The sequence below is a fragment of the Protopterus annectens genome, chromosome 4.part1 (genome assembly GCF_019279795.1).
Source record: "Protopterus annectens isolate FY-2018-M chromosome 4.part1, PAN1.0, whole genome shotgun sequence".
NCBI lineage: Eukaryota > Metazoa > Chordata > Ceratodontiformes > Protopteridae > Protopterus > Protopterus annectens.
The window spans coordinates 460,382,876-460,402,147 of NC_056734.1; the positions used below are offsets into that span (position 1 = coordinate 460,382,876).

The 19,272-nt window shown below is 39.1% G+C and overlaps 1 protein-coding gene across 1 annotated transcript in view; it reads right to left on the bottom strand.

The window, feature by feature from the left end:
- LOC122800919 (probable cation-transporting ATPase 13A4) overlaps positions 1–19,272 on the bottom strand; it is an 846,809-nt gene that overhangs the window by 534,578 nt on the left and 292,959 nt on the right. The window lies entirely within an intron of this gene.

Sequence of the window (19,272 nt, forward strand, 5' to 3'; positions counted from 1 at the left end):
GGCTGTCTACTTTAGCCTGGACTTTCAAGAAATAGATTCCAAATAGTAAAGGGCCCTGTATAGATCCTTGCGGTATGCTCTCAGGCTATGGTTAAAGATAACAGCAAGTGGGTCAGCTAGGTCCTGTTCTAGATTGCTGAGTAAGCAACCTGGAATGTTATCTGGTCCCACTGGGGCCATATTTTTGGCTTGGGAGAGTACAGAGATGACTTGATCTCTAGAGATACTAGGCAGATAACTGGTGTCAGGTATGCTTAGTGGTATGGCTGGTAGGGATAGGGGGGTGAAGTCTGCATGATATCTGTCAGCTAGCAGGTTAGCAATTTCTTCTGGTATAGTGTGAGTTGGTACCATCTATTACTAATTCGGCACATAGCTGGGCACTCCCTTTTAGATTTTGGACATAGTTAAAGAATGCCTTATGATTGTCCTTGGCTAGGGATGCTATTTTGGCTTTTTAATTAGCTTTAGAGGACTTTACAAGAGTTATGTTTTGCTTGTTCAGTCTGTGGAGGGAATTCTTCCTCTGCAGAGGCAGTTGCCTCTTGTTCTTGGACATAAAGTTTCTTCCTTTTGTTATACAATCTGTTTATACTAAATATCTACCAAGGTGGCTGGTTTTTTCAGGAATGCTTGGTTTTAATCTGGTCAGGTACAGCCGAGTCTATACAGTGGCTAAGATTATTATACAGGGCATTTGTGTACATCTCTGCATAGGAGCTATTATTGCTTGTGATTGCAAGGGGTATAAAACTTTTTATACCATCACTTACTAGGCTGTAGTTTGCTTTGGAGAAGTTCCTTAGTTTTTTTACTTCTTTGGGGGTATGGGTCCAATAGGGAGGGCATCACACAGGGGACAGTACACTGACCACTTATGTTGATGAGTACTATGTCAAGGACATTAGAGCCCCTTGTGAGGGTGCAGACTATCTGTTCCAGAGCATTTGCACTGACAAAGTCTAGGGCTAGCATGTTTGAGCTTATGTATGTTACCCAAAAACACAAACAGCACAAATCAAAAGTGGATATAGTAGACCAATAAGCAAAAATTCCACTGAAGATTCAAGGATGACAGAACCACAACACTTGTGTACTTCCAAAACACTATAAGCTTAAAAAACTTAAGAAACGGCAAAGACACTAAGCATACAAAAACTTTAATTTCCACTTTTCATCCACATAAAGACTTCATCAGATAAAACATACGAATTCGCGTAAAAGGACTTTCAAGCATCTAAATGGAACCCGAGTTTAACTTCTAGACCAAAGGATTCAGAACAAAATACAGCAAAATGAAATGCCTTCAGTAACATATTGAGGAGCTGAGACAGTAGGCCGAAAGGGTGGGTTCTCAGGGTTTTTATGGATCTTGGGTATCCCAAATAAAATGCCCAATAAAGGTTTATCTATTAAAAAATCATACATGTCTCATCAGTAATCCCTTCCATCAAATATTCATATAAGGCAGAATAAATAATCTTATAATTTTTATTAACTCTGTTCATATTCACCTTCAAATACTCGTCTTCATTATTTAACATTCTTTATTCAATGTAACATGGGTAATTAATTCTTCAAGGGCAGCAGATACTGAATTTATAGATGAAACACTGAAATGTAAAGTTGTTTGCTAGTAGCACTAGGACTGTCAAATGACTGCGGGGGCTGCTGTGGGGGGGGGGGGGTCCATTACCCTCCTAGGGCCCCATTTGACTATGATCTGGCTCTGGAGCTTGCTGAAACTATTGAAATGGACTCTGAAAGTTTTATCGGAAATGAAAATGTATTTATTTCTTTACATATGTTTACTGGCATGGTCCAGCTGGACAAAAGCTCCTCTTCAGTGAAGTCTAGAAGACAAGAGCTCGAAATAAGAAAACAATACAAAGCATAAGATACATTCTTGAGAAAAATTATACATACATTGAACTCATTTGTACAGAGCCACTAAAAATAAATAGAATTGTAGTCTTTTAATTCCATTTGGTTTAATTTAGTTAGTAATAGCAAAGATTGTGAAAATGGAGGAATGGAGAGAGAATAGCAGAGCAAGACAGGAGGCAAGGAGGTGACAGCAGAGTGAAGCAGGAGATGGGGACGTGAGAAGATATGGGTGACAGTATAAGTACAGGGGGCAGAGAAGGGCTAGAGGAAAGGATGGCAAGGTTAGGTAGGGTAAAGTAGAAGTTGGACATATGAATGAGGGTACAGCAAGAGCAGGACCAGCTGTCCATCATCTGTTGTTTGAGCTGAATTTTAAAAGGTTTAATTTTGCTGTGATATCTTATGGAGAGTGGATGTGAGTTCCATAGTTATGACAGAAGAGTAGTGAATCACCTGCTAAGTTGTTGGATCTGGTTACTAGAAGTAGGTACTTGTCCTCTGAGAGAAGACATCTTCTGAGTATACACTGTTGGATAAGATGGGCTAGGCTTGGGCATTTTTCTGGGGAGTAAATAAGGGTATGAGTAATAACACATTGAGAGAAGGCAAGATGGTGCGAGAGTTCTGTCCAGTGGAGTCGTTTTAGGGCTGAGCAGTGATGAGAATTGTGGGGCAGGTCGGCAGCAAATTTTGTTACTTTGTGATAGCATTGTTCAAGTAACTGATATTTGGAGGATTGCAGGTTGATGAGAATTTGAGCTCCATTGGAAAGAGTTGGGAGTAAGCAGATAGAAGCAATATGTTTTTATGCATCATCAGTAAGGTAGGGCTGAATTCTGTTTACTGTACCAAGTTTTTGATGTGTTCTTTTCACGACTTCTTTTGTGTGAATGCCAGATTTCATATTTTCCATTAGCAGTTACTAATAAGAAGCTTTGCATATGTGAATACTTTTATTTTAATGTTATTAAGAGCATTTATAGTGCACTTAGGTGTTTTGACACTTAGGATTTAGTTGGAAAGAGGGTTAATTTTGTTTTTCTTGGGGGGGGGGGATTATTAGGAGTTAAGAGTTGGAGATGTATATTTCAAGTGCATATAATGAACCATAGTATATTTGTTGAAGTTTTTCAAGGGTCTTTGCAGAGCAAATTAATATGGAGCTGTCTGCATGCTGTATGATGGCAGCATTTTTGGCTGCTTTATTTAGGTAGTTAATGACAATGTTAAATAAAAGGGGGCGTTGGGTGGATCACTGGGGAACACCAACAGTTACGGGAAAAATGATGACATTTCATTTTGCCATTTGAAAGCTTTTTGCCTATTTGAGAGAAAGTTGTTGAACCATGCAAGGGCGGAACAGTGTAGGCCAAGATCTGTTAGCCTTCAGAATAGTTTGAGGTGATATACCATACCAAAGGTCTTGGATAGATCAAGGCATAGAGTGGATACCAGGTTACCAGATGTTCTGTTTGTTTTTATGGATGTGGAGAAGAGATAGTACTGTATTGTGGGAGAAAGGTACACTGGGGTGGGAAGAGATTTTTTTTTTATTAAGAATGAATTTAAGGAGTGGATGGTGAATGCAGTTTTCAAGAATCTTGGATAGAGGAGATGAGAGAGCAATAGGAAAATAGTGAAGTCACAAGACTTGACACCTTTATGTAAAGGCAAAATATGGATGTCTTCCAGAGCATGTGGACATAGCTGTCTGCAATAGAGCAGTTGAATGAGATGGGTATATAGCAGGGTAGGGTGTCAGCTGCAGTTATAATGTATTTGGCTGCGTTGTTGTCAAGGGCCAGTGTTGTTGGTTTTAGTTGTAGAAAACATCATTTGACTGAGGAGATTGGAATGGGTAGGAGACAGATTTTAGAGGGAAAAAGGTTAGTTCATTTTTAAGTGGTGGGTTTGGGTCTTGTCTTTTAGGAGGGATGCTACTAGTTGGATAAAGTATGTACTGAACTAGCTAGCTATAGTATCAGAGAAGTTATTAGTTATTGGAGTAGGTTGGGTACTATTGCTATGGGTGTCAGTTTAAACATTGATGACCTGAGCATTTTTTTGAGTTTGTTAGTCTGGAGTGTTTTTTCAGATTTAATTAAGTTTTTATCTTTATTTCTGGAGGTTGGTTTCAGTATTGTTTTTTCAGAGTAGCCAAGTATTATTTCTTTCTTTCATTAGCATTTTTGTTTTTTCTATTAAACCAGGGTGAAGGGTTGAATTTAACCCTTTTATTTCTAACAGGAACGTGTTTGTTGAGTATATTATGAAATATGTTATTATTTATTAATTAATTTGTTTATTTATTTAACATTTGTTTGCCAGGATAGTCCGGCTGGACCACTAGTGTTCTTTTTCAGTGGAGTCCTGGGAAGAAAAGCTCCATACAGAACAAAACATAATAAGTTGTACATGGTATACATAGTTGGTCACAGAGCTTTCATGGTACAGACAGGAGACATAACAGGAAGAAATACAATGTTGGAGTAGAGCTTTTTGAGTAGTACACTTGTGGAATATTATAGATACAAGATATGTGGAAGGCATTTCAAGCAGCAAATATTTACAATATATATACATTATATACATAAAGCATCTTTACAGCACACTGTATGTTAACTACAGAGGCATAAGGTAGTAAGGTCTTCTGGTGTGGTCAGGCTTTAGGGGGGTCCTATTAAATAGACAATTTTGTCAAGATGTAGTATTTTTAGATCATCCCCATTTAACAGTTCCAGTTCAGCTTTGAAAGAGTTTTTGTCAGAGTTAGATATGTTGTGTGAGAAGTTGCAGCAGTGGGTTCTAGGGGTAGCTATATTTTTCCTGACACTGTATATGCGGGAAGGTGGTCACTGGGATTGTTGAGTAGGACACCTGCTAGGACAGTGTTGGTGGGGTGATCAGGAAGAATCTAATCAAGGGTACTTTGTCTATCATTATTTTTATTGAGTTTTGTTGAATTATTTATACATCGGGAGAAACCACAGAGGTTAATGTTATTTGTGGGAGAGTCATGTGGGAGGGATGATCAGTCAATACTGAAGTCACCTAGCATTAGGGTTTTATGACTGATGTTGTTGGTGACCCAAAACAGTATTTCTTTAAAGGTGTCATAGTTGTCACCCGGGGGGGGGGGTATATATTCCTATGACAATTATAGGATAGGTAAGTTGGTAAGGAATCAAATTGAGATTTTGTTTATATGATATGGCTACACCAGCAGTTTTCTTTTTTATTTTATCACATCTTAGTATAATATAGCTTCATGGGATCACTTCCTCATCATGAGTTACTGGTTTTAGCCATGTTTCTTTGACTATCAGAATGTCAGGTATTAGGATAGCTGTCCAAGTGTGTACCTCAGGAATTTTATTGTATATGCCGGTCAGGTTAGACTTTAAGATAAGTAGACTTGTTGAATTGAGTGAGTGGACTAGACTGGAAGAGATTGTCGGGCCTGGGTTGAGATGCAAAACCACTACTTAATTGTATCTTTTTTTGTGGTAAAGCGATGGTTGAAAAGCCACCATGATTTCCATATGTATTTGAGGTATATGTTGGTTGAAGTGGGAAGATGTCAAGGGCCAGTGAGCAGTTTGCACTTACAGAATAGTGTGGTGGAGGTCTGAATTAGGGAGGAGGAGATGGGGAAGTGGTTGCCAGTATTAGTGTTAATCAAGTTGACAGTGTGAGAGGAAAGGAGATTTGGTAGTTATTGGTGCAGAAGATGGTGATAGGAAGTTATGTAGGTAATAATTATTAAAAATAGGAGATAGAGTGCATGGATGATTTTCATGATGAGTTGATGTAGGAGTATGAGTAGAATAGTGCATGGGCTAGGATGATAAAGCAGATAGTGGTCTGTGGGATTTGTGCTTGGGGATAAAGGGAGGGTGTGGAGTAGGAGTCGGGGCAATTCTAAGAGATAAATAACAGACATACATATAAATAAATATATATATATAGATATATATATATATATATATATATATATATATATATACATATATATATAAGAGTGTAAGGTTAGTAGAGAGGTAGGGTGGATGAAGGAGAGTAATTAGCATGGAGAATATGATGTTTGAAGGTGTGGTTGGTTTGGACTAGATTTAGCTGGGGGTGTACTCATTATAAGTGTAGACGTAGTGAGGATGGATGAGAATTGGGGGCAGGGTAGGGGAGCAGAGTTTGCATGAGTAGAGTGAAGATAAACTGAGGGGGTTAGCTGGATTCCTGGGTTGCAGCTGTTTTCCACAAAAACAATCACCTCTTGACTAAAGATGTAAGATGAGTTTTCAAGTCTATGTATTTCAGCTATAAAATCAAGACAAGCGGTAGTAAGAGGCAATAAGAAAGCGGGCTTAACTAAGGCACAGATCTGTATTAAGATGTGGTGGCCAGGATTGGAATGATTACAGTAGTTGAAAAAATTCCACGCCTACTAAGGGTATATTAAGAGCAGTAAATGTGGTACAGAAGGTATTCCATTGGAAATTAATTTTGCCATATAGAAGGATTTCCACAGTATGGTAGAAACATTATGATCAAATGAGTGAGAGCTGCCCACATGAGTACCCAGGTCTGCTATGTCTGTATCTGTTTGAAGATGAAAACAATTTATAACATATGAGGTGGAAACAGCATTTTTACTGAAAGCTACTATGGTGCACTTTTTTGCGTTTCACTTGAGTACATTTTCAGGACGCAAGATATCTGCATATTTCTGCCCTTTTTGGAGCAGTTTAGTATCAGTGCTTGAATAGATAACAGCTCCCATCTTGCAGATATCAGCAAACTTGGTCAAACACACTTCAGGAATATTTGTTTGGTTGTTTACAAATTAAATGTCAAACAAGAGGTGGCCCAGCACTGATCCCTGTGGCACCCCACTAGCTACATTTTTATATTCAGAGAGGGTAGCAGTAATTTTTACTACTTGGGATCCTTTGGCTAGAACATTTGCAGTCCAACAGACAATGTATGGGTTTACATGTTTGCTTAACCTTCAATAACACCAGAATGGGTGACAGTGTCTAAAACCTTGGCCAGTTCAGGATAAGGAGTATGTACTTAGTGACCTGTGCCCACAGCCTCTATACCTTTTCAAAGTTCACTAGGTTCAGGAAACAGGATCTGCCCTTCACAAAAACAAAGTGAGTGAGGTCTAAATAATTTAAGATTCCCACATCTACATAAATGACTTCTGCTATGATACCCATGGCTTTGCATATAAGGATGGTGAGGCAGATGGGTCTATAGTTACCTGAGTATTTAGAGGTGCCATCCTTGTATAAAGGACTCACAGTGGTTGTTCTCCAGACATTGGGGCAAATTCTCTGGATAGGCTTTGGTTGAAGAGTTTAAGCAGAGGCTCTGATAGTCCATGCTTGGCATTAATGAGAATGCAGCTTAATATGTTGTCTGGTTCCATGGAGACATTTTTTATCCTTTGACAGGGATTCAAAGACTTGGTTGGAGGTAATTTCAGGGGAAATAAAATTTCTGAGGTATAGTGGGCACAAAAACGTGGGTAGGTAGGATAAAGTTAACACTAGTCTGCCAATATATTGATTATATCCTTGGGATTGGTTGGAACATGTGATATGGATGAGCTCGGTGCATTGTTGAGCATTATACTTTAATTTCCTGGCATAACTGAAGTAAGATATGCAGTTTCTTTTGGTATCTGTAGCAATCTTAAGCTCATACTCTGCTTTACATTTTTTAGTAGTGCTCTTAAGTTTCTTGCTGGAATGTTTCAGTCTGATTTAGAGACAGGTGGAGGGGGATTTCTTATTCATTATTTTTGTACAGTTTATTAACGCAGGAATTTTACCAATGAAGTTTATTCCTGAATTTGCCACTGTAATTATGCAGACATTTCTATGCCGCTGTTTGATGCTGATAACATTTCTAGATGAATGTGGCAGCCCACTTACTTGGGTCCATTTGTGGGTGATTGCTGGGAATTTTGCATAGTTCTTCTACAAGCTGAAGCAAGTTTGCCTAGAAAAGTCTATAAGAGTGTTTAATTTGGTGGTGGGGTGGTAGCACTAAGTCTGGCAGAGGAATTAACCATTGTGCGATAACAGTTAACACAGGATGAGGAGGTGCAGGGTAGGCTGTAGGTGGAGGCTAGGCTGGTAAGGACCAGGTTAAGGATATTAGAGCTTCTAGTGGGTAGTTTTAAAATTTACTTTCATTTATTGTTATTAACAAAGTCTAGAAAATGTTGAACATATTCATTAATCAATCATTCACTATTTAAATACTTGTATATTTGGAGAGAAGTATATGTAGGGCATTACAGAACTGTTGATGACTACTTTTTATTCTGTGGGAGTAAGATATCATTATAGTTTAGGTCTTAACTGCATACATATTTCATAATACTGATTAACTTTGTCATTTGGCTAAGCAAGTCAGTAAAAACATTTGTAGTAAAAAGACTTTATTAGTTGCTGAGAAGATAAAAGGGGAGGCAGTACAAGAATAAGGTAGGAAGAACAAATCAATGCAGACTACAGGAGAGGGGATGGAGGGAGTTAAACAGCTGGGTAATTCACTTCATCTTCATCACTTGAAGCTTCCTCAACTGCTCTGCCTTCACTGCCTAGGTTTCTGTACCATACAGTAGAATGGTCACACCACAGTTTTGTACATCTTACTTTTCAGCTTCTTTGGCATTCTTGTCTGTCTCTGTGCCAGCTTGCTGCCGCACTTCTGATTCTAACATTTTGACCTCATTCAGATTTCTCTTCTCTCAACAAACCATCACATATACTTGAAGCTGTTAACCTGTTCCACTATTTTCTCTTGTATTTTATTTTTCAGTTTCTGTGTATTTCTCCCATTTGTTGTCTGGAAAACTGTTCTGTGTGTACTCAGTTTCTTCCCATGTGCTTTCAGTTTCACATTTCAATCCCCTATCATTTGCTGAAGTTCTTGATCAGAATCTGCTTGTAGTACCACACTGTCTATATACAGCAATTTTGTTGATGTCTATATACACCAGTTTTGTTGATTTTTCCCCTCTGATCTGTTTGCTAATCTAGCCCATTACCAGCATGAACAGCAGTGGGCTCAGAGCTGAATGAACCCTGATGCACAGCCTCTGCCACTGGGAACCCTTCTGTGAGTCCAAACACTGTTTGTACTTGTGTCACTGGGTCCTAGTACATAATCTGCACTAATTCTACCAATAGTTCTATGACTTTGAACCACTGCAGTACTGCCCAAATCAGCTTTCATGTGACGCTGCCATATGCTTTATGCAAGTCTAGGAATGCACAATTGGACTCTTTCCTCACCTCTAGCTTCTTCTTCACTATCTATCTCACTGTGAAAATCAGGTTGGTTGTGCTTCATCCTTATCTGAATCTGAACTGCTCATCGCCCATCAGACTTTCGACTATTCTTCATATTCATTTATCGATCACCGTCTGCAGCACTTCCATATTGTGTGGCAGGAGTTTGATATCGCTGTACTAACCATATTTGTGAATGTCCCTTTTGTAATTGTCCACTGGCACTAGAATGCTTATTCTCCAGTCATTGGGTATATGCCCTTCTCTCCATACTGCTCTGAGTACCCTCACAAGCTGTTTACCTCCTAACTCACCCAACATCTCGATTATATTTGCCGTAACTATGTCCGAACATGCTACTTTCCTCATTTCCATTTTTCTTAGTGTTGTTCCTCTTCTGGAGTTGGTTCTTCTTCCTCTTTTTTAATAGGCTGTGCATGGGACAGTACAGCTTCTGTAGGGTTTTCTTCATTAAAATGCTGTTAGAAGTGCTCCTTCCATCTGCCTTTGATGTAATCTGGGGTGTTAATTAGATTATTTCTTGCATCACTTATGAATGGAGTCTGATGATGACTATCTTTTTTATCATTCTCTTGTTGCCTTGTCTGAAAGAGCCTTTGTACCAACTGCTGAATCACTTTCCAGAAGCTGGTAGAATTTCTCTGATGTTCATAGGTTCATAGGTTTATACTAGGCTATCTGCCCTAGGACATTTATAAGCCTAGCCCAAAGTTATGTGGCTTTCACCACCCCTTAAGTTTGAAAGGTACTATGCCCATTAGTTTACCGTGCCTCTGTCCAGCAGTGACACTGAGGTGATCCCCGGGGTAAACCTGCGATCTCCCATCCATTGATCAAAATTTCTCTTGAACAGGGCCAGCGAGGTGCTCTGCCTCACATGTACCGGGATTTTGTTCCACAGCATAGGGAGTCTCTGGATGATGAATCTGTCCCTCCAGCATGTCCTATTTATAACTGTGTTAAGGTTTAAGTCTCTTCCTCTTGTATTTCTTATGGATTTAGATTTTTGAGGTGGAGCATGTCCATCAATTCCGGGTTAGACATGGCCTTGTACGTTAGGCACAGGTCACCTCTGAGCAGACGGTATGTGACTGAATAGAGCTGGAGTTCCTTCAGTCGGGCAGCATAAGACATATTTTTGAGACCCTTTATCCTTTTGGTGAGGAACTTTTGGGGCCTTTCCAATTGCTGCAGGTGTCGGGTAAGATACATTCCGAATGGGGCTTTGTACTCAATCATTGGTCTGATGAGTGATGAGTAAAGGGGAACAATGACCTCCCTTGATCTAGATGTGAATCCCTTCATGATCAGGTGGGCAATGTAGAAGGTTTTCCTAACTACCTTGGCAACGTGGGTGTCAAATGAAAGGTTACTGTCAACCTGGGTCCCCAGATCCCTGATAACCTCTTCTGTGCTTAGTGGATTGCCACCTATATGGTAGCTAGGGGTAACCTTGTTTTTCCCGAAGGGTATGACTATGCATTTTTGGCGTTTAACTTTAGGCCATGGCTTTGGCACCAGTTATCCATTTCTATGAGACCCTTCTGGAGGATATCTGTGTCTGATGTGTTTTCAACTATGGCGCCCAATTTGCAGTCATCTGCAAACTTTGTCAGCCATAATCCTCCTGTGTTTGCCTGTACTTCTGAAAAGTAGATGCCGAACAAGAGGGGGCCCAGGACTGAGCCTTGTGGGACACCACTTGTGACCGGCTTGGAGTCTGACATGGCACCAGCCACTCTGACCCTGTGGGTTCTGTCACTTAGCCAGTTTGCAACCCATCTTGTGACGTATGGGTTTACATTTAAGTTGGTGAGTTTTTCTATGATACCTGAGTAGGGTATTGTGTCGAAAGCTTTTGCAAGGTCAAGGTAAGCTGTGTGGACTGCCTTGCCCTCATCAGTGGCCTTGGTGACTGTTTCAAAGAAATCAACCAAGTTTAAAAGGCATGATCTGCCCTTGACAAAGCCAAACTGGGTTGGATCCAATGTCTGTAAGTCCCCTATGTCTTTATTTATGAGTTCCATTATGATCCTCTCCATAGCTTTGCAGACTAGGCTTGTCAAGCTGATGGGGCGGTAATTTCCAGGGTCAGTGGAGGCACCGCCTTTGTGAAGTGGGACCACAGTTGCCATATGCCACTCCTTGGGTACGTATCCTGAGGTGAGGCTAAGATTAAACAGCTGCCCTAACAGCGGGTTTAATTCCTCATTGAGTTCGTGGAGCACACAAATGGGGACACCATCTGGTCCCATAGATGCTGTGTTTTTTGCCTTGGAGAGAGCAGTTTTCACCTGAGCATTTGAGATGTGTGGGAGGCTACAATCCACTGGGATAGATATCTCTCCTTTTGGGGGGGGGAGAAATTAGCACTGAACCTGTCAGCCAGTATGTTGGCAATGTCTGTTGGTTCAGTGATTTTTACATCATTTTGAACTAATTCTGAGCATATCTGGGAGTTTCCTCCCAGGTTTCTAACATAGCTAAAAAAGGCCTTATGATTGTCTTTTGAGTCCTTAGCGACTTTTCTTTCAAAATTTGCCTTGGATAATTTTATGAGCGATCGTAATTTTTTACTTATAGTGATCAAGGGTGTCTTCCCTTTTAAGGATTTTGCTCTATCTTGTAGTAGCTTTCTCCTTTTATTGTAGAGCTTGTTAATGGCTGGGGTCCACCCTTGCCTTGCCTTTGGTGCAAAGAGTCTTCGTTTTGTTTGGGATTGCCTGATCCATGCAGTCCTGGAGGTGCTGATAGAAGGCATTTGTAAGTGATTCAGCTGTTTGGGTAATGGTTTCCGCTGGCTCGGGGGCCTTGAAGGAAACCACACCAGTCTTAAGAAGTGTGAAGTTGGCTTTTGAGAAGTTTTTCACTGTGGTCTTTTTTATCTGGGGTGGGGGCGGGATGTGGACTTCCAGTGAGACTAGTTTATGATCTGATCTCACCAATGAGGGGTACACCTCTGGTGCTGAACATTGTGTCCCCATGTTCGTGATGATGAGATCTAGTATGTTTTCTCCTCTTGTGGGGATGTCTTGTTCTTTGCCATTGTTACTGCTTTCAGACCCTCTTTGCAAGCCAACCAGTACTGCCTCTTAGCCTAGTCCATCTTTTCTATCTCTCTTTTCTTCCTGCACTCTTTCTTTCATTCTTTTGATAACCTCTTGAATTTCTGCATTACACCATCACTTTCCTTATGTACCTTATTTCCACACTTAGATCGGCTGCGTATCTGTTCCATAGTTTTCACACATGCTGTTTTGAAATTCTCCTATTCTTATTCAACGTCACTTATTTCGTCTTCTTCCTGGGGTACTAAAGCCATGATTATTTCCTTGAACTCCTGTGATATCACTCCTTTCAACTTCATGGTCTTCAGTATAGTCTTAAAGCCTTCTATTACCACTGCTTGCAAGATATTATGTCACTAGTGGTTTATGGAAGAGGGCTGACATTTTCATTGGAGATGATTCTACTCCACTTTCCATAATAGGAGGAAGCCTACCTGAGATGAATGTTGAACACTCTTGTATGTTATCTTGTGACAGTCTCTCTTGATGAACCATGAGTTGGCCACAATCAATGCATTTTCCAGTCCGAAGTGCAGAATGACCTCTCCTTATTTATAACTGTCCCCTCACTCATGTGGCTACAGGCAGTTTTCATACCTCTTCTGTGGAACCTGATATAAGCATTCAGGTCTTCCATTAACAACACCAGCTCATTTTTGTCTTTCTTTTCCTAATCCTGCAACTAATGCTTGAATACCCTCATTTCCTTACCATTGCAACTGACATCTTAGTCCTAAGGCAAGTGGCATTGCTGCACTGCCCTTCCATCTTGTCTCCTGGACACATAGGATGCCCAGTCTCCTCTTCGCCATCATGTCATCCATGCCAAATCTGTATCCTGTCAGTGAACCTATATTCAGCTGTAATAATCCTTAGGTAGATAAGTTTTACATCACCTTTTACTTAACAGATAACCCAGGCTTGGAAACTGAATGCCAGCCAGCCAGTAACATATTGACCCAGGTCTGCTGGGCTTTATGCTAAGCACACCGAGATCCCTCCCATCATCAGCATGGGTACCTGGCATAGTCTGGAGAAGGCTCCATCCTTATCCCACCACTAGCAAATACTCATGCCCATTTTTGATAAAATTATAGGTAGGCTCACACCGTGCTCAGTCTGTGATCTGTGTTCCTTACCTACTGGATACTGCGCACCAGTGTTGATGCCTAAAATGGTCGGTCTAAAGAACTCTTCCCTGATAGCTACCACATAGAGTCTGTGTTACTGCCCACAACTCCATTCAGTTGTATGTGCACTCAGTTGGCATATATCTGGGGTTCATCATGGAACTGGGAAGATTTGGTTCAAACTCAGTACCTTCAGTCCATGAGGTGGAAACACCTAGTATGTTTTTGAGAGGAGTGAGGAACTATCACAAATATGGGGAAAATGTGCAAACTCTATACAGAGAGTGATCAGAGATCAGGAACGAAACTTGTACCTTGTGTTTATAAGGCAAAAAACTTAGCCATTATGCCAACCATGGAAATGTAAATCTCTAGAATTGCATCTTTAACTCAAGACTTAAGGGGAAAAAAAAGATACAAAACATAGGTGAGGAACCAGGAAAGGTGAGTGGAAGTATGGTTCTATGGTATTATTATTTACTGCATATGACATGGGATGGAAGATAGTGGTGCCACAATCAGTGTTTCAGGAATACATGTGGGCCAGTAAAAAGTGGGAGTGGGATGCAGTTTGGGAATGGGAGAGATTGGAGACCTGGAGGATATGTACTGATCCCTTTGAGATAGTCTGTCAGATCCAAGGCCAGAAGGAAGGAGAAATATTATGTGTGAATGAACATGGGATTAGTCAGATTCCAAACTGCACCATGCACCCTTGCTAAGATTGGGGAAGGAGGAGTGTTGCTTGATTAACAGACTGTAACACCTCCAACTCATGAAGGGAGGATCAAGAAAGAAAAAAAGATTTCTGAAGAAGGCCATAGAATTAAAAAGATGAAATTGCTAAAAAAATATAATCATCTTTTGAACATGGATTCACACTGTGTTGTTATTTTGGCTTTAGTCTTATTTGCCAACATGAGTAGTGAAGTTATGTTTTTTGGATACATATGAAAGTGTTAAACTGCAAGAAAGAATCAGGAGTGGAGAACTGTGGGTTGTGGAAAATCTTTGATGCAGAGACATTGGAGAAAAAAGAGAAGGAAGCTGTTATGGCTACATTGGGTAAAATGGTAGAAATAAGGACAGAAACAGAGGGAACAAACAAGGGGGAAGAAAGGGACTGGTGAATTGGAGGAGGCACAGTATAATAAACCAAGTGAAAAGAGGCCAGAGAAGGTAAAGGCAGCCAAAAAATGTTAGCTAATGATGACAAGAAAAGAAAAACATTTTGCATACACACCATAAGAATGAACAGTAAGACAAAATGTAACAAGCTTTATGAGTGAAGATAAATCACATAAGACACAGGGAAAGTGATACTAGATTAATATTTCAGTCTTTTATTAATTTATTTATTTATTTTCCATTTGTTAACCGGGTTAGTCCAGCTGAGCCTTTTGGCCCATTTTCAGTGGAAACTTGACGAGAAAAGCTCCAGAAAATACAAGAAACTTTACAATGATTACAGTATTGCCTTACTACAGAAAATTAACAGAAATTAATTATATACACATAGTAGAGAAAATACAAAATTGATACATAAAAATACAGAATAGATACATAAAAATAACAGAGTGATCAGATGTCTACTATATACAATGAGGAGGTTTCGTAGCAATTTCAAGGAATACACATATTTTGTTTTACAGTTACATTGCAGTTGAGATACAGATGAAGATGAATCCTTGTGGATTTGAAAAATAGCGTTTTACCATTAATATAATAGGCATTCTCCAGTCTCAAACCACTAACAGTTATTAAATGAGGAAGTGGGTTTTTGGATGAGTGTTATTGAAAGGGGGAGTAGTTACTTGTGTAACACTTTGCCAAGTTAAAAGGGGAGGTAATGTGATGAAACAGGTACCGGAGTTCATGGAGAATTATGGTCTTTGTCAAGGATTTTTCAAAAGAAAGAGGAAAGGGATGTGAACAGGCTGTGTTTGAAAGGAAGTATAAGTGAATGTGGAGTACAGTCAGGAGACACTAGGAAACATGAGGAGGAGACTAAGGTTTGCCTTAGGATGTATAACGCAGTGGCACCAGACAAGCTACCTGACAGTTCCCTCATAGTTTGGCCAGTCTGCTGGAAGGCCTCCTGACAGAAATCTTCAACAGATCACTGGTTAGAGCAGAAATGCCTAAGGACTGGAAGGTGTCAAAAGTTGTACCCTTGCTTTTTTGGGGGTGAAGGAAGCAGGAAAATTGCAATATGTTGGTTAGCTTAGAAGATATTGCAGGAAAAGGTATGGAGATAATTCTGAGAAAAGGGGACATTACTTTCCTACTAAATAAAAAAAAATGTCTAGGCCAGCAGCTAAAATGCCTGTGCATGCCCCTTTCACTCTGTGCTCCACCATAGTCTGCAGTCTTTGTTGAGATTCTCGCCCCTTCCCATAGTGATAGCTGACTCCATATGGATGTCATTCCATGCAGTGTATGGGGAAGGATTGATGATAGGGAATGATAAAAAAAAAATCTGAGCCACCCTATGCGGATGGCTCAGTTCAGTTTGACTATTGTTCAGGTAACAGTATGGCTAAGCATAGCCAATGAGGGAAGGAATAAGTCAAAAGATTGTAAAAGGCTTGGTAATTTAGAAAGGGAGGGAAGATCAACAATTAAAATAAATGACTAGAATAAGCTGTCATTAGAACCTAATCTAGAATTATGACTGGGCTACAGGACATCTTGAAAGAGAAATAATAAGAGAGCTGGTGTAAATGGATTTCACTAGAGTCTTTGATTTAACTTTCCTCAGTGAATTGCTAGAAAGACTGAAGGGTCTGGGTTTAGGACTGAAGAGATGATCTGTAATATGGGTGTAATATGGCCGAATACTGTGGCAGTCAGAGCAGAAGGGTAAGGCTATGATCTGTTACTGAGCTGCTTCCAGTAGTCCAGGATTTGATCCCCTCAGTCTCCATTTGTCTTCTGTGCAACTGTGAGCAAGTTACTTAACCAGACTTTACTTCTGGGTTGTTTCTCCAAAGGGCCATGTTTGTCAAATGGACTTATCTTGTTAACAAATGCATAAAAAATGTAGGACAGAGTTTAGGTAATAAACAGGTAACAGGTAACTACACAGAGTTATAAAGTAGGCAGCTATCAATCTTACTTTATACCCCTTTCTTCAACTGAAAATTACTCAACAAACTTAAATTATTTTCTGGGAAAATTGTATGTGTCAAATAAGTTAAAGTTGGTGAGTTATGAAAATTTGTTAATTTAAAAATTGAAAAGTTTAATCAAATGAAAGAGCTTTTGTCTGAAATGCAAAGGTAATACTCATAACTGTGCTGACAAAATGTATACTTATATACCAGACAATATAGAATGTACTTTTCATCATTTTTAGTCATGAAAAAAAAAATCAAGGAATTATATTCAGGCTCCAAGGATGAACAATTCAGTATTTATGGAATCAAGGATAACTGCGGTTTGTTTGCTACCTGCTTTGATAAGATATTTCTAGATCAAGATTATGCAAATGAAGTGGATTTAATAAATTACTTGTTGATCATTTTCATAATCCACTTATTTTCTCATGTTTAGAATAATTGAAGAAAACAGAGAACAGGCAGATCTCTTCCTAAGCAGATTTCCTTAATATTTTGTGATGAACTGCCTCATATGCAAACTAAGTTGTTTACAGCTTGTGAACATCACAGGGTATGTTCCAGACATTTGTCTTTCATAAGCTAAAATAATTCTTATACCTGACCCATACAGGGATGACATGGATAAGGATATCTGTCAGTCAGTTTTATTTCTTAATACAGATTACAGCACTATGCACAACTCATTTATACATTTTTCAATCCATATCTGTCATATTTAATTGATCCATTTCAATTTGGATTTTACCCAGTATGGACATGTCATCTACTGCACAGTTAATACAGCAATTAATATTACATATAGGAATACATTTTCAGAAGCTTACTAAAGAAGCAACTTGCATTTCAACAGGTACCTGTAAGGCTTTTGACAAGATAAAAACAGTATACATTTTTAAGTTGTCTGACAAGCTGGGTCTTATTGATTTTCTAATCTTGATTAAAGCCTTATTTTCTTCAACATTGTTTCTTATAACAGTCATGGTTTTAATTCAAATATAGAGAAGAGCAACATGCAATGTCCAGGCAAGCATACCCTTTATCATCTACATTATTTTAAGTTTGAATCTTACTACCAAGGTGGTTAAAGAACTAAACATATTTATCATATTATGGTCAACTGTTTGAAGTGTGTCATTGAGCTTATATATTGTTTTTCATTGTGGATGTAAAAACATTTTTTCAATCATTTTCCATTTTAACTGACTGACTAGTTAGTTAAATTTGTGGCTATATTAATTATGGTAAGCCCAATACATTTGCGATCTATTCAAAGCTGCCTTCAGGTAATTAGTCTTAGCAAATTGAATCTGCTAAATTCACAGTAAGGACCTTCTTTAAAGACTTATTAGTATTAAATTACAGTTTGGTAAAGCATACAAGAAATCATTACATTTCTGTCTTCTGTTACTGCTGATAAAATAACAAGTTAAAGCTGTATACAGAGCGTGTATTCTTTGCCATATATATTGACAGGACATATATGGTAAAATAACATTTGAAATGTTAACATTTTAGAGCATGGCTATCTATTCTCTATGTACTATACAGACATGTTTAATAGAGGGTAATGATTTTGTCAGATTTCAAGTACCATCCCCAGAAAAATGTAAGTTTTATCAGTAATTTGGGACGTATACTAAGCCTACAATCATTTTTGAGCTTCTTACCAGTATTTCACTCATGGAAAACATAGTAAACCTTTATGCAGATTATCAATGACTGATAAATGTAAAACTTCTTTTGTACTTTTTGACTGGAAAAGGTATCTCTTCTTTATTGGAGTACACCGACTTTATCAAGCACAGATTCTCAAAGTCCTGAAGTCAGGCATTCTTGTTCTCTATTTGCAATTAAACCTGGATAAAAACAATGTTTCGTACATAACATGTTACTCAAGTTCAAGAAATGAAATTATATGGTAGCAGACCAAACCATTGATTTTCTGCTGTGGTACCTGCTGTAGAAATTGTTCCGACAGTTAAAAGAGCTCTCTTTCTCTCTGTATTATAAAGGGACCAAAACTACTAATTTGGAATTACTTTTTATGTTAAAAATAAATGGGCTTAAGTGTTACACTCTATATTTCTGCTCAAGCCATGGTTATGCTTTGGATAAGCTTAATCATATGTCTTGGTTTACCTTTGAAACATTGAAAATCAGCTTTCCGAACAGCCAGTTGGGCGAACCGAAAAGCCGAATCTGGATTGTCGAAACAGCAGATTTGCTGAGTTTTGAACTCAGATGTTGAACACACAATGTAATGGAGGAGGGCAAGCCCCCCTGCCCCCCACACCCCCCTACTTTAATATTCTAACTCCGAGGTTGCACTACAGTGAGGAAGGGCTCCATTTCCCGATCTCCACTATAGTGCACTCCGCACCCACAATGCTGAATCTGCAATGAGCGAATGTCAATGTGCATATGCTCATTGCACATTCGATGCATTTTTTTTTTTTTAGCTAACTGTGAACTTGAAAACATACTTCCGTGCAACTGTCTTTCGACAAGTTGCATTTCAACGTTTCAAAGGTAAACCTATGTCTTATATACTGAAAGAAGACAGGATGGGCAATCTTTTTTAATATTGCTAGCGTAATGCTGAAACGAGAAGGTTTGGGTTATATATGTGGTAGGTATGTTCATATTGAATTGAGCAGTGTGCTATTGCTTAATTGTGTTAATACTCATTAGATTGTGGCTGCTGCCAGCCCCTTCAAGGCCAGCCAAGGCACTT